Here is a 15,166-nt window from a genome sequence, read left to right as displayed (position 1 = left end):
ACCATAAAGGACAGGATAAATTGGACTTGATTAAAAATTGTGCTTATAATAATGATGTTATGCATGTGAATAGCCATGACACAGTTAAAATATATGTCAAGCATCTGACAAAGTCTTTATCCAGAATATATGAAAAGTCCTCCAATCTTTACTAATAAAAGGGTAATATGCTAATTAGACTGGATAGACTGCATGTCTTCCGAACATCATTCCAGACATCCTTCCTGACAAAGCTGGAGCCTGGGCAAAGCTGTCCAGGGTCCTGGGTGCCTGCCCAGGTGCAGCTGGCCCGGGTCTCGGGTGCCTGCAGCCAGCCCAGGCGAAGCTGGCCTGGGTTCCAAATGCCTGCAGCTGGCTGGAGGGAGGGAAGTCCAGATCCCAGGTGCCTGTGGGCAGCCAGAGGGAGGGAAGCCTGGGTCCCGGGTGCAGGGGTCGAGGCAGAGGCAGTTAGAGGTGATCAGGCAGGCAGGTGAGTGGTTAGGGGTGATCAGGCAGGCAGGCAGAGGCAGTAAGGGGTGATTAGACAGGCAGGTGAGAAGTTAGGGGCATCAGGCAGTCAGGCAGAGGTGGTTAGGGGTGATCAGGCAGGCAGGTAAGCAGTAAGGGGCAATCAGGCAGGCAGGCAGGCAGGCAAGTGGTTAGGAGCCAGTAGTCCTGGATTGCGAGAGGGATGTTCTACTGCTGGTTTAGGCCCGATCCCCCGAGGTGTCCTGGATTGTGAGAGAGTGCAGGCCGGGCTGAGAGACCCCCCCGCCCAATGCATGAATTTCATGCACTGGGCCACTAGTTCAATAACAAAAAGAGAATTGACAAATGAACAACAGTCTTGAACAGACAGTTCACAAAAGAAGATACTATATGAAAACACAATAAGTGTAGAGGTATCTCATTGTCATTTCAGTTTGGATTTTCTTAATGACTAATCAAAGGAAGCACATTTTTATGTGTGTATTTTGATATCCTTATATCTTCTTTCATGAAGTGTCCAAATATTTTGCCACTTAAAAAAATCAGCATGTGTGTTTTATATAAAATAAAAGTGTCATATCTTCTAAATTCAAGTCTTTTATCAGTTTCTTTGCAGATTTTCTCCCAATGGCTTGTGTTTTCATTTTCTTAACATCTTTCAAAGAACAGAAGGTTTTTTTTTATGAAGTCCAATTAATAACCATTTTCTTTTCTAATATGGTTTTTGTGTCCTATCTCAGAAATCTTTTCTTAGTCTCAACACATAATTAATTTGCCTATGTTTTCTCCAAGAAGCCTTATACAGTTTGCTCTCACATGATTTATTCTGTGTTAATCTTTGTATATGGTCTGAAGAAAGGGTCAAGGTTCATGATTATGCAAATGTATATCCAAATATTCCAACACTATTTGTTGAAAAGACTATCTTTCTCCCCACTCAATTACCTTTGTTGCAAATCAATTAGCCAAACATGTGTAGGTCTATTTTGGAACTCTATTTTTTTCAATTATGCTATACATCTATTCTAATACCAATTCCACATTATCTTAATTACTTTAGCAGCTTTAGAGTAACGTTGTGAAAGCAATCAGGGAGTCCTCCAACTTTATTATTTTTCAGAATTATTTTTGCTATTTTAAGTTATTTTTATTTCTCTTTAATTATTGGTATCTAGTTGTCAATATCTACAAAAATACTTCTGGAGTGACATCAGCAAGATGACAGAATAGGAGATACTTGGCTTTATTACTTATCACAGAAGGACCAACAAACTATTCACAGAACAAGAACACCTTGGGAAAATACCAGAACCCAAGGGTTAAGCTCAATGAACCCCTTGGAACATACACACACAAAATAGAAAAGTTGTATTACAAGGGTAAGAGGAGCAGTTTAGCAGTTTTATTAACCACATGACTCTTCCCCCAGGCCACACAGCGTCACAATGAGAGGATTCCCCTGGGCCAATGATTTCTCCATAGTGGAAAAAAGAACCTGAGGCAGACATCCAGTTTCTCCAGCTTTCTTGGGAAGCCATTTCTTTCTAACTTCATGGGGAACTCTGGGAGAGTCAGCAGGGCTAGATTTCCAGGGATCATCTAGAAACAAAGAAAGGGGCAGGGCTCAAGCAACCAACAGCAAACCCTACCTGCTCACAGTTGCTACCAGCTGGTCTGCTAGTCCAGAATCCCAGGATGTGCTGACTGGTGAAGGTCTTTCCTTGCTGAAATGAATCTGGAGAAGATGAAGGGGAGATTCTTACTTCAAATGATCAGGCTTCTCTAATAATCCAAGTGTGAGAAAAGGATGCAAATACCAGTGCTATCTAGATAGGAAAGAAGCTGAGGACATTTGGGAGGGAAAATTATGAAGTCAGTTTTTACATGTTAAATTGGCTTTCAGTGACTACTAAATGGAAATGTTCGACAGGCAATTGGAAAGCTAGGCTGGTGACTCAAGAGAGATTTTAATGCTGGGGACCAAATTTGGGACCCAAAACTACTTAAAGATTGATACATACTGGAGAATTGTAACTATGTGAATGAATGTGAATACCAAGGGGGATATTTAAGAGTGAATAAAAATTGAAAAAGGTAAAGGAAACAGAAATCTTAGAAAGTAAGATTTATAGACTTAGTGCTCTAAAAGTTGATTATAAGAAATATTTGACACAGGTATCAATTAAGTCCAAAGAATTCCACAAAACTACCAAGGAGATTTTATTTTCATCACAATCAGAAATAAATCTTTTATAACCTTTGTTTTTTAACTCTTAGATTTATTCAATTGTTTTAAATTTCAACAAATCCTAATATATAAAAACCCTGGGTCTGTCATGACAGGAGGTTCAACCAACCAGAAATCAGTCCTGCAGTCAGTGCTGGGTTGCTGTGGCAACGCAGCACTGACTGCTGAGGGGGCTGCAAATCAGGCCGGGAGAGAGGCCTGAAGAGAGAAGCAGGGTCTGATCCATAGCCTCTGTGGCAGCTGTTGATCAGCACTTGCCTCTCTCTTTCTCTCCAGCAGCTGTGCCTCCATTTCTCTCCAGGCCTCCACCAGGGCTGCTGATCAGCCCTGCCTTTTTGATCAGGCCCAATTGATAGGCCCAGAGACACTGACTGGCATAGCAACTGACCAATAAGAACCAAATCTGGGTCAACTGTGAGGAACCAATGGCTTCCTAGGAGGCGGAGCTTTTGACACTGACTGGCATAGAAACCAACCAATCAGAACAAAATTGGCCAGCAGAGGAGGGCAGTTGGGGGTGAGATCAGGCCGGCAGGGGAGGGCATCTGGGGGTGATTGGGATGGCAGGGGAGCAGTTAGGTGTTAATCAGGCTGGCAGGGGAGTGGTTAGGGGGTTATCAGGCTGGCAGGCAGAAGTGGTTAGGGGAAATCAGGCAGGCAGGAAGGCGAGCAGTTAGGAGCCAGCAGTCCCGGATTTTGAGAGGGATGTCTGACTGCCCACAGATTGGAGAGTCTGCAGGCTGGGTAAGGGACACCCCCCCCCCAGTGCACAAATTTCATGCACCGGGCCTCTAGTCTATAATAATAAAAGCATAATATGCTAATTAGACTGGAAGTCCTTCTGGACGTCCTTCCTTCGGGACAAAGCCACAGTAAGTGGGGGCCATGGCAGAGGCGGCAGAGCCCCCGGCCACAGCAGCAGCAGGTGGGGGTTTGGGCCAAGGCCTTTCACAAATATTGTGCACCGGGCCTTTATCATTATAGTATATTTAAACTCTCATGGAATTAACTTTGCCATTATTTTATTCTAATTCTTTCTCAGTGAACCTGTTCCATTATGATACTCTTCTTTCTATTCATGCCTTTGTCTGATCCCTATCTCAGGACTTTCTGCTTTCTACTATTGATCCTAATTGGTTCCTTTTTTCTCTTTTTAGCTCTCTCTAAACTACATCAGAATTCATTAGACATTTATATCCTTAATTGAGTTTATAGGAAAGGCATCATTATACTTATCCAACTATATCTTCTATTATTTCTCAATCTGAATATATTGTTTTTAGGAAAATAATTTGCCATCAGTGGCCCAAGAATATCTTCTACAAATTAAAGTAGTTTTTCTTTTATTTATTATTGTTCCTCCTGCCTAGAACACACACTACTGTTCTTTTTTCATCTTTCCTTTTAAATTGACTCTACAATTATGGTCCACATCCACCACATAAAAAGAATTTTCCTTATTACACTAGCCCATTCTCTGACCTTGTCTTTTCTCAATTTCTTGTTTTAACTACCAGTTTTCACATTTAATCATATATTGTCTCATTTTGCTATTTAATCATTTTATGTGTTAATTGCACAAACTTGTAATTTCTTTGGTGCAAGAACCAATGCTTTTCTAGTTTGCTTAATCCATCATGAAGTGATAAGCACATCAATTGTTAAATACACATTTTTTGTTTTACATTATTAATATATATTTTGCAGTTGAGTTGGGAAAATGTGAAATGCTTTTCTTTATTTCAATAAGAAGAATATAAGGCCCCTAAATTTTAATGACGCACCTCAAATCAATTATGCAGAAAGTAGTAAATTTAGGATTAGAATCCAGGACTATGTTGCTCCAAAACCCAAGCTCCTTCAACTGTTTCCCAATATAAGACACTTTTTAAAAACGTTTTTGAACACTCATAGTATATTAGTCACTATGCTCAGCATCATGGTATAGTCCAATAAGATAATTCTGCCCTCACTTTGCTCACAGTCTTGTACAAGAATTAAAAAGATGCACAGATGCAACAGTTTCAATTAAAGCTTCTTCCATATGTGTGCTTTGGAGTTTAGGTGGCAGAGCCAAAGGATATGCTATGAGTGAACAGTAAAAAATAAGTGACCCAACATGCCAACTGAAATACTAGTTTTTTTTTGGTATAAAGGGACTTGATATTAATCTTCTATGGGAATCTAGAAGCATAAAAATCAGTGTGGCCCTAGCTGGTTTGGCTCAGTGGATAGAGCATTGGCCTGCGGACTGAAGGGTCCCGGGTTCAATTCCAATCAAGGGCACATGCCTGGATTGTGGATTTGATCCCCAGCATGGGGGTGCAAGAGGCAGCTGATCAATGATTTTCTCTCATCAATGATGTTTCTATCTCTCTCTCCCTCTCCCTTACTCTCTAAAATCAATAAAAATATATTTTTAAAAAATCAGTGTGATAGAAGAAGCATATTTATATCTTTACCACCCTTTTGGACATGCAATATGCTTTTTTATCGAAATAAAACTCTTGTTGCAGAATCAAGCTATATCATTTACTAGCACGGTTAAGTACTTAAAATAGCTGTATTAAGAATTGATGTATTTGACAACAAGAAAACCCACTGCATGGGAGGACGAACATATTTGTCAATGTTATCTCCGATAAGGGTTTAATCTACAACATTTACAAGGAACTCATACAACTTAACAAAAGGAAGATAAACAATCCAATCAAAAAAATGGGCAAAGGACCTAAATAAACACTTTTTAAAAGAGGACGTTCAGAAAGCCAAGAGACATATGAAAACATGCTCAAAGTCACTAATTATCTGAGAGATGCAAATCAAAATGTCAATGAGGTACCATCTCACACCAGTCAGAATGGCTATCATCAACAAATGACAAGTGCTGGAGAAGATGCGGAGAAAAAGGAACCCTTCTTCACTGATGGTGGGAATGCAGACTGGTGCAGCCACTATGGAAAACAGTATGGCGTTTCTTCAAAAAATTAAAAATGGAACTTCCATTTGACCCAGTGATCCCACTTCTAGGAATATATCCCAAGAAAACAGAAACACCAATCAGAAAGGATATATGCACCCCTATGTTCATAGCAGCACAATTTACCATAGATAAGATTTGGAAACAGCCTAAGTGCCCATCAGCAGATGAATGGATTAGAAAACTGTGGTACATCTACACAATGGAATACTACGCTGTTGTAAAAAAGAAGGAATTCTTACCATTTGCAACAGCATGGATGGAACTGGAGAGCATTATGCTAAGTGCAATAAGCTAGTCAGTGAAAGATAAAGATAAATACCACATGATTTCACTCATTTATGGATAATAAAGAACATTACAAACTGTTGAACAAAAATAGACAGAGGTAAAGGAACATCAAACAGCCTGTCAACCTACAGCAGGAAGGTAGGGGAGAGTTACGGGGGGTAAGAGATCAACTGAAGGACTTGTATGCATGCATATAAGCACAACCAACAGACAAAAGACACTGGGAGAGGGAGGATGAGGGAAAATGCCAGGGGATAGGGGAGGCCAGGGGAGGTCAGTGGGGGAAAAAAGGAGACATATGTACTACTATTTGTAATACCTTAAACAATAAAATAAAATAAAATTTAAAAAATTGATGTATTTGATTTAAATCTGTTTTAGTTTAAGATTTTTAAAACTATAAAATTAGATATAACTGGTAGGAGACAGAAGAAAAAGTCACAGTAATTAACAATATGGCACCCTCAGGCACAATGAAGACATTGTAGATTTTGAAATGGTATTTTTAACCAACAGAGATAAACAACTGTCATCAGTAACTATAGGATTTAATTTGCAAATAGTTCAAGTTGTATCTTTGACAGTTGTCAGTGCCTGAACATAGTTAATCCATGTGTCATTTTTTCTCTCCTTCTCTGGCATGCAGAAGGGTGTGAGAAAACATGTCCTAGGTGGCTCTCACTAAAAACTCCATTCCTCACTCTGAAATTGTTTATAGACATTTCATGTTTCCGTGCTTTCTTTAGGGAAGACTATGATGTGAGAACAGGATGAGTTCATATTCCTACCTGTAGTGAATATACTTCTTGTAATAGCCCTTTGTTTTAGCCATCCTAGAATTCATCCAACATTCCCACATTCATTCATTCATTTTCATTAAATCATTGTTAGCCCCTTCTATTATAAGACAGAATATTACACATGGATAATGGAAAATTGAATAAGACATGCTCCATACTCTCAAGACAATGACTGCTTAGAAGAGGAATATTATATTTATAACCTCAAATACCCAAGATTTCATCAGCTCTTGAATAAAAAGAAAGGCCAGCAAAATCAATGCAATATGTTATCTTATTACCTCATTCCTGCTTAATTATTTACTACTCTTACATTTCTTCCATTTTCTAGTATCTCAGAAAAATTCAAGGGAGGGTCTGTTTGTTCATCCAAGCCAGTTCTAGTCAATACTTGTGCTCTTGACATCATTCTATTATAAATTATAAATCCTAGTACTCAGACTACTTCAAAGCTGATAATTTTCTCTAAATTATGGTCACAATACTCCTTTTGGTCTACTGTATGAACCATTGCTCCTTACATTAAGTTAAATACTCACTAATGTTATTCAAGCTAATGCCCCTATCTTTCACAGGCCTTCTAGTCTTCCACTAAAATTATGTAGAAAGATATCCTCACCCAATTTCCTTCAATGTTATACTAATAGTAGATATGATAGCATAATTTCTTGGGTTCAGAGATTTAGGGCTTTAAAAATTTTTAAATACCCATTTATTCCAATGTATATACACACCGAATGTCAGGGTAGTAGGTTGAGGTAAGTCATAATTCTCTTTCTGGTAGGTTTAGGTAAAATGCCTCAACTGTGTCCAGAACCACTACTCACCTTTGAAAATCAGAGTCTGTTTTTGACTCATGTGAGACTCTATCACTTAGGGTCAGTTTCCTTTCTGAAATTGGACTACTGTGACTCCACTCATCTCAATTCATATTCAATTTAACATGTCCATATATGTCTGAACAGCCAGATATGGTTCATGCATTATTACAAATGTAAATAAAAGCATTAATGTGTCCTTTAACTTCACATACATGACACATTCATACTTCACTTCAGGCAATCAATGACACCTTCAATAAATATAAACATATAAGTGTAACTGTACGCTAAAATAGCTTGATATAAAACAAAATGGAATGGAGATAATGTAAATTCTATGATGAAGGATTATGTACAACAAAATGAACATAGAGGAAGTGATCTGGAAGATGCCTGTTGAATGATTTCACTAGAACATGAGGCATAGAGAAAGGTAGCATATTCTAGGTAGATGAAGCATCATGAGTAAAGGCAGAGGTTATTGAAAGAGCATGTCATGCGGGCTCTTTCAATCATCTGTGAGTTGTTCAGTACAGATAGAGGGGGGAAAGAATGATGAGACTTTAGATATGATGAGTTTGAAGTAACTGGAGCATCGAGGGGGAAAATAATAAGCAGTTGAAGCTAAGGATATGTCTTGGCTAAATATAGAGACTTAACAGTCATAATCATACATGGTAAATAAAGCAATGGGAGAGGATGGATACCCAAGAAGCATATTTGAATAAAGAAAAAAAATAGGGTAAGAAGTAAACTTCCAAAATCCAGCATTTAAGGTAAAACATTAGTGACAATTTGGTAGCAAGGACAGGATCCTCCCAAAGTTAACAAGAGAGTATTCGTTATAAGGATACAGTGATAATAAAGAACAAAAGACTGAAAATTTAGCCCCTTATCAGGTACTAGGGTTTCTGCAGTGTCCCGTTTTTCTAAATGTTGACTTCATTGCTATCTTTTTAATTTTTTTGTTTCAACATACACATGGAAGTGGTCCCAATTCTGGACCACTTTCCACTTCAAGTTTCTAACAAAATGAATTCAGTATCAAGTTTAAACTTAAAGCAGTGGCTCATTGGCTTTTTTTAGATCAAACCACTTGTAGGGATTGATATATGAAACACACATACACAAATACTTGCATATAAAAATATTTGAGCACACTGGAAAGACATCAATAACTTGTGGATCTAAACTTCTAGAGAGAGAAAAAGTCCATGGAGGAGAGTTCAACATTTGCATTTGCTTTTCTACTGATTTGCTGATTTGAAATTGGCAGCTAAGCAATTGAGAAGCTGACAGCCATTTCAGGAATATCTTGTGGTGCAGGATAAGCATTGGAATCCAGGGGTCACCAAAGGGGAGGGAACCATAGAAAACATTGCAGGTTTTCAATGGGACCCTGATAAACCACACCTTGGGTAAAAAGGATAATCCACACCAAAGACCAAAGATTAGAAGCTAACTTTTTAATCACCTCCACCCTTGTTGGATTAAGGTGCTCTACCTTCAACTGCCTGACAAAAGCAAGAGTAAATCATTACTGCTCATGGAAGATAATATCAAGTAAAACCAGAAAGTATCTCCACAAATTATTATGTACAGTGTTACATAGTCCATCAAAAATAACAAGGTCTAAAAATAGCAATAAATGACCAAATGAACAAATTAAAAAACATACAAAAGAAACAGATTGGTAGGTGACCCAAATATGATATTGAATTTATCAGGGACAGACTTTTTAAAATATGTCTCTGCCCTGGCCAGTGGCTCAGTTGGTTGAAGCGTCCTCCCATACACAAAAAGGTGGCAAGTTCAATTCTTGGTCAGGGCACATACCTAGATTGATGGTTTGATTCCTGGTTGGGGCAGGTACGGGAGACAATCAATTGATGTTCTCTCCCACATCGAGGTTTATATATATCTCTCTCTCTCAAATGAAAAAAACAGAACCTTGGTGAACCTCTGCACGCTATGGCCTATAGGGCAAGTCCAGCCTGCTGCCTGATTTGGTAAACACATTTTCTTGCGAAATAACTATGCTAATTTGTTTACGTAATGTTTATAGCTATTTTCATGCTAATATAAGCAGAGTTAAGTAATATCAACCAAGACCATATGTTTGTTAAAGCTAAAAATATTTAGTATGTGGTTATTTACCTTAAAAGTTTGCCAACCACTTCTTTAATTGTTATTAATATATCCAAGAAATTAAATAAATAATTGAGATTATTGACAGAGAACTGCAAACATAAAAATTACTAGAATATAAAATTTTAAACTGAAAAAAATAGAAAAACTAAAATTAAATCTCAAGAGATGGGTTTAATAGATTTAACATAGCTAAAATATAATTACATGAACTTGAATATAGAACATAAGAAAATGCATAAACTTAAACATAGAGAACAAAAGTATGTAAAACAGAAAAGAGCTTAAATGCATATAAAAAAGTGAAACAATGAATCATTCATATAACTGACATCAGAGAAAAATTACAGAGTGATGAAACACAAGTAATATTTGAAGTAATAATGGCTGAAAATTTTCCCAAACCATTAAAAGATATCAAATTACACATTCATAAATATTAAAAAACCAAAACAAGATAAGCATTTAGAAACCACACTTGAGATCTTAGTAAAACTGCCAAAAATAAAAGACAAAGATAAAATCTTAAAAACCGTTAAAAAGCAGTCATATTTTATCTAAAGGTTCAACAATTAGAATGATAGCTCAGGCCTTGGCTGGGTAGCTCAGTTGGTTAGAGTGTTTCCCCAATACACCAAGGTTGTGACTTCAATCCCCTGTCAGGGACACATACAAGAATCAACCAGCCCTAACTGGTTTGGCTCAGTGGATAGAGCGTCTGCGTGAGGACTGAAGGTCCCAGGTTTGATTCCGGTCAAGGGCATGTACCTTGGTTGCAGGCACATCCCCAGTAGGGAGTGTGCAGGAGGCAGCTGAATTGATCTTTCTCTCTTATCAATGTTTCTAACTCTTTATCCCTCTCCCTTTCTCTCTGTAAAAAATAAAAAAAAAAAGAATCAACCAATGAACCAATGGACACAGACAACAGGGGGGTGAGGGCATGAGTGGGGGGGATGGGGGTAATGTGGGGATAAGGACACATATGTAATAACTTAATCAATAAAATTTTTTTTTAAAAAAGAATCAACCAATGAATGCATAAGTGGAACAACAAATTGATGTTTCTCTGTTCTCTCTCTCTCTCTCTCTCTCTCTCTCTCTCTCTCTCTCGTCTTTGTCTCTCAAATCAATAAAAAATAGCTGAATGCTCAAAAGAAATACTGTAAGTTAACTTCAAACTGACTACATTGACTGCAAGAGCCCAATCAGAGAGTAAGAAGAGAATACGTCATAGGTCTGGGGAAACTCCAAGCCTAAAGTAGGAAGATGCCATAAATAGGAGGGTTTTCAATAAAGTAACTTGTTGGTGCACTTCAGTGAGTGCAATCAGGAGAGCTGACATTTCTCCACAGGTTTTGTTTTCACTACTTTGTTCTATATATTTTGTAAATTTAGTTTATATACTTTTTTAACATAAAGCTCATTTTTATTTTTTTATTCTTTTAACATAAAGCTTATTTTTAAATGAGAATGTAGATTTAAAAAAATAAGATGAATTTCTAATTTTATTGCATCGTGATCCACAAATATGCCCTGTGTAATTTCTGCTTTGGGGTAAAAAAAAGTTGCAATTTTGTTTGTGGCCAATTTACATGGAGAAGCTTTGTCAACATATCAAACACTTTAAAAGAATATTTGTTTTTCAGTTGAGTATACAGTTTATATATTATAAAAAGCTTTTTAGTTATGATATTACAGTATTCTATACCCTCTTATATTTTGAATTTGGATTTGTTAATTTATTTTTGTATTTCTATCATTTTATTTTGCTTTCTATACTTTGAAAGTGTGTTAAAAGATGTATAGAAATCTCTAGAAGAATAGTAAAAGAATTTATAACCTTCAAACTAATAAAGGAATACAATGAAACAATAAAATTATTAATTCAAACTAATTATTTTTACCATTAGAAAACAAACACTAAGAAGGTAAATAAACACAAATATATTAGTAATTAAATTACTGATCTTAATACTCTAATTAAAAGGCAAATGTTATCAGAATAAATCAAAGTGTTGAGCACAAACCATGGGCTCCTTATCAATCTCTCAATGACATAATTTTGTGTCCCTCTCAGTTTGAGTGCTTCCAGTATTGAAATATTTTCCACTTTCATATTTTGGGTGGAATATCACGGTTTTTGACAGAAGATAAGGCTTACTGCACAGGAATCATATGATGTAATTTCAAAGTGCCTTTCCATACAAAACCCTTGAACAATGGGAATTGAGAGGTTTTAAGCAGGTAAATTATTCACCTCCTCCCTCTCCATACACTACTTTAAGTTGTACTTCCTCCTTGAAACACTGATATAAATATCTTACATAAGTGAACAAGCTTGTTGAACAATTTTCTGGTCTTTTTTCTTATTTATTTATTTATTTATTTATTTATTTATTTATTTATTTTTTATTTATTTATAGAATTTATTGTAGAGACATTGGTTCACAAAAACATACAAGTTTCAAGTGTACAACTTAATAAAACATCATTTGTACACTGCATTGTGTACCCATCTCCCCAAGTAGTCTCTTTCCATCCCCATTTCCCCCTACTTTGCCCACTTCCACCTATCCTCCATCCTCCTTTCCCTTTGGCTATCACCACATGGTTGCCTGTGTCTATGTGTTTTATATATATGGGATTTTTGTTTAATTCCTTCATCTTCTTTCATCCAGCCCCCCAATCAACTCTCCTCTGACAGCTGTAAGTCTGTTCATGTATCCATGCCTCTGTTTCTATTTTGTTTGTCAATTTATTTTGTTCATTAGATTCCACATTAAGTGAGATAATATACTTGTCTTTCTCTGACAGGCTTATTTCACTTAGACAAGTGGTCGGCAAACTGCGGCTCGTGAGCCACATGTGGCTCTTTGGCCCCTGGCTCTTCCACAAAATACCGACTTCTGTGCATGGGCTACGAAGTTTCAATCACACTGTACATGCGCGCCCGCACGTGGTATTTTGTGGAAGAGCCACACTCAAGGGGCCAAAGAGTCACATGTGGCTTGCGAGCCGCAGTTTGCCGACCACTGATCTTAGCCTAATATTCTCCAGGTCCATCCATGCTGTCACAAAGGGTAAGAGTTCCTTCTTTTTTTAATAGATGTGTAGTACACATTCCATTGTGTAAATGTACCACAGCTTTTAAAAAAAAAACAACAACAGCATTACTGGGTAGAATTTATATAGCATACAATTCATCCATTATAAGTGTACAATTCAATGATTTAATATAGTTACAGAATTATATAACCACTAGTAGCCCTGTGCATGAATCCATGCACCAGTAGCTCTCTGTGGGGGCCTGGCCACTCCACACCCGCTGCCCAGAGGCTCTCCATGGCCCAGAGGCCCATCTGCAGCCAGGCACAGAACGCTTGCTTCATCACCGGGGCAATGCAAGTGTTCTGGCCCTGGCCTGGGCAGAGGCCCATCTGCGGCTGGGAAATGCAAACGACTTCCCTCCCTATTCTCAGGAACTCTGATAAAGGGCTTCCTTCCTCTTTCTCGTCCAGCTTTCACCCCTGTGCCTCTGCCACCAGCCCCTCCTGTCACACTATCCTCCACCCCCTCCACCTTCTAGCTGCCTGGACTTGACCTTGCCGGGGAGTTGGGGGCCACTCGACTCTGCTCAGCTCACTGGTTCCTTCTCTTCTTAAGCAAACATTCTGCCAGGCCGCTCACACTGCCTGCTCTCAGTGGCTGCCCGCCCCCCTCGGGACTGGGGGACTCCAACTGGGCTGAGATGACTGGGCGCCGCCATCTTGTGGCTATGGGCACCATCATTTTGTGACAGAGTGATGGCTAATTTGCATATTACCCTTTTATTAGATAGGATAATCACAATATAATTTTACCACAGCTTTTTTTATCCACTCATCTAGTTATGGCCACTAGGGCCATTTCCACATCTTAGCTATAATAAATAGCACTACAATGAACATTGGGGTGCATATATTCTTTTGAATTAGTGTTCCCGTGTTCTTTGGATATATTCCCAGAAATGGGATCATTGGGTCAAAAGGCAGCTTCATTTTTAACTTTTTTTATGAAACTCCATACTCTTTTTCCACAGTGGCTGGCTGCACCAGTGTACATTCCCACCAGCAGTGTACTAGGGTTCCCTTTTCTCCACATCCTCGCCAGCACTTGTTGTTTGTTGATTTATTGATGGTAGCCAATCTAAAAGGTATGAGGTGATATTTCATTATACTTTGAATTTGCATCTCTCTGATGACTAATGACATTAAGCATTTTTTTCATGTGTCTCTTTGGCAATCTGCATGTCCTCTTTGGAGAAGTGTCTATGTAGGTTCTTTGCCCATTTTTTTTTTATTGGATTGTTTGTCTTCCTTTTGTTAAGTTGTATGAGTTCTTTATATTTTTTGGAAATTAACCTCATATCAGATGTGTCATTGGCAAATATTTCTTCCATTTAGTGGGTTCCTTTTTCATTTTTGTTGATAATTTCTTTTGCTGTGCTAATTCCTTTTAATTTAATGTAGTCTCATTTGTTTATTTTTTCCTTTGTTTCCCTTGCCTAAGGAGATATATCAGCAAAAATTTTGTTAAGAGAAATGACTGAAATGACTGCCATTGTTTCCTTATAGGATTTTAATGGTTTTGCCACTTACATTTAAGTCTTTAATCCATTTTGAGTTTATTCTTGTATATGGTTCGTTTGGAAGTGATGGCCAGCATCATAACACATTTTATAGAATTGCTTTACATTTTTCCTTGCCTTAGTTTCCCATTTTCCTTAAAGTAACTGACCTAGACTAAAGCTAAAATTGGTAAGCATAAATGAAAGAAACAATTTCTTGGGAAAAAACATCACTTAAAGAACCCAACACAAGAATAAATAGATGTTACTCTGAATAGACATACACCTAAAATAAAGAAATTGGATCCAGAATTTAAAATCTTATGAAAACACTTCTAAGCTCAGAGTATTTCACTAATGAGTTCTAGTAAACATTTAAGGATAAAATTAAAACCAATAATATACAAATTTTTAAGAGAAAAAGAGGTAATACTACCCACTTCTTATTAGGAGGCCATTTTAACACAAGAAAATAAAATTTTAAGCCAATCTTTCTCATGTGCATGAGTGCAAAAACACACAAAATGTTTGGTTAGCAAACTACATTTGTGAATTAAAAACATGGTATGACAGTCTGTTCAATTGTCAAATCTCAGAGGGAAGGCAGGGGAAATCTCAGAGGGAAGGCAGGGGAGGGTGGTAGGTGGGAAGAGATCAACCAAAGAACTTGTATGCATATATGCATAACCCATGGACTGGAGTGGGGTGGGACACGCTGGAGACATCAATTTGGGAAAAATGGACATATGTAATATTTCAACAATATTAAAAAAAAAAACTAGAGGCCCAGTGCACGAGATTCAT

The sequence above is a fragment of the Myotis lucifugus genome, unplaced genomic scaffold (genome assembly GCF_000147115.1).
Source record: "Myotis lucifugus unplaced genomic scaffold, Myoluc2.0 scaffold_2, whole genome shotgun sequence".
In the NCBI taxonomy this organism is placed as follows: Eukaryota; Metazoa; Chordata; class Mammalia; order Chiroptera; family Vespertilionidae; genus Myotis; species Myotis lucifugus.
Note: the sequence above shows the minus strand (reverse complement) of the source record.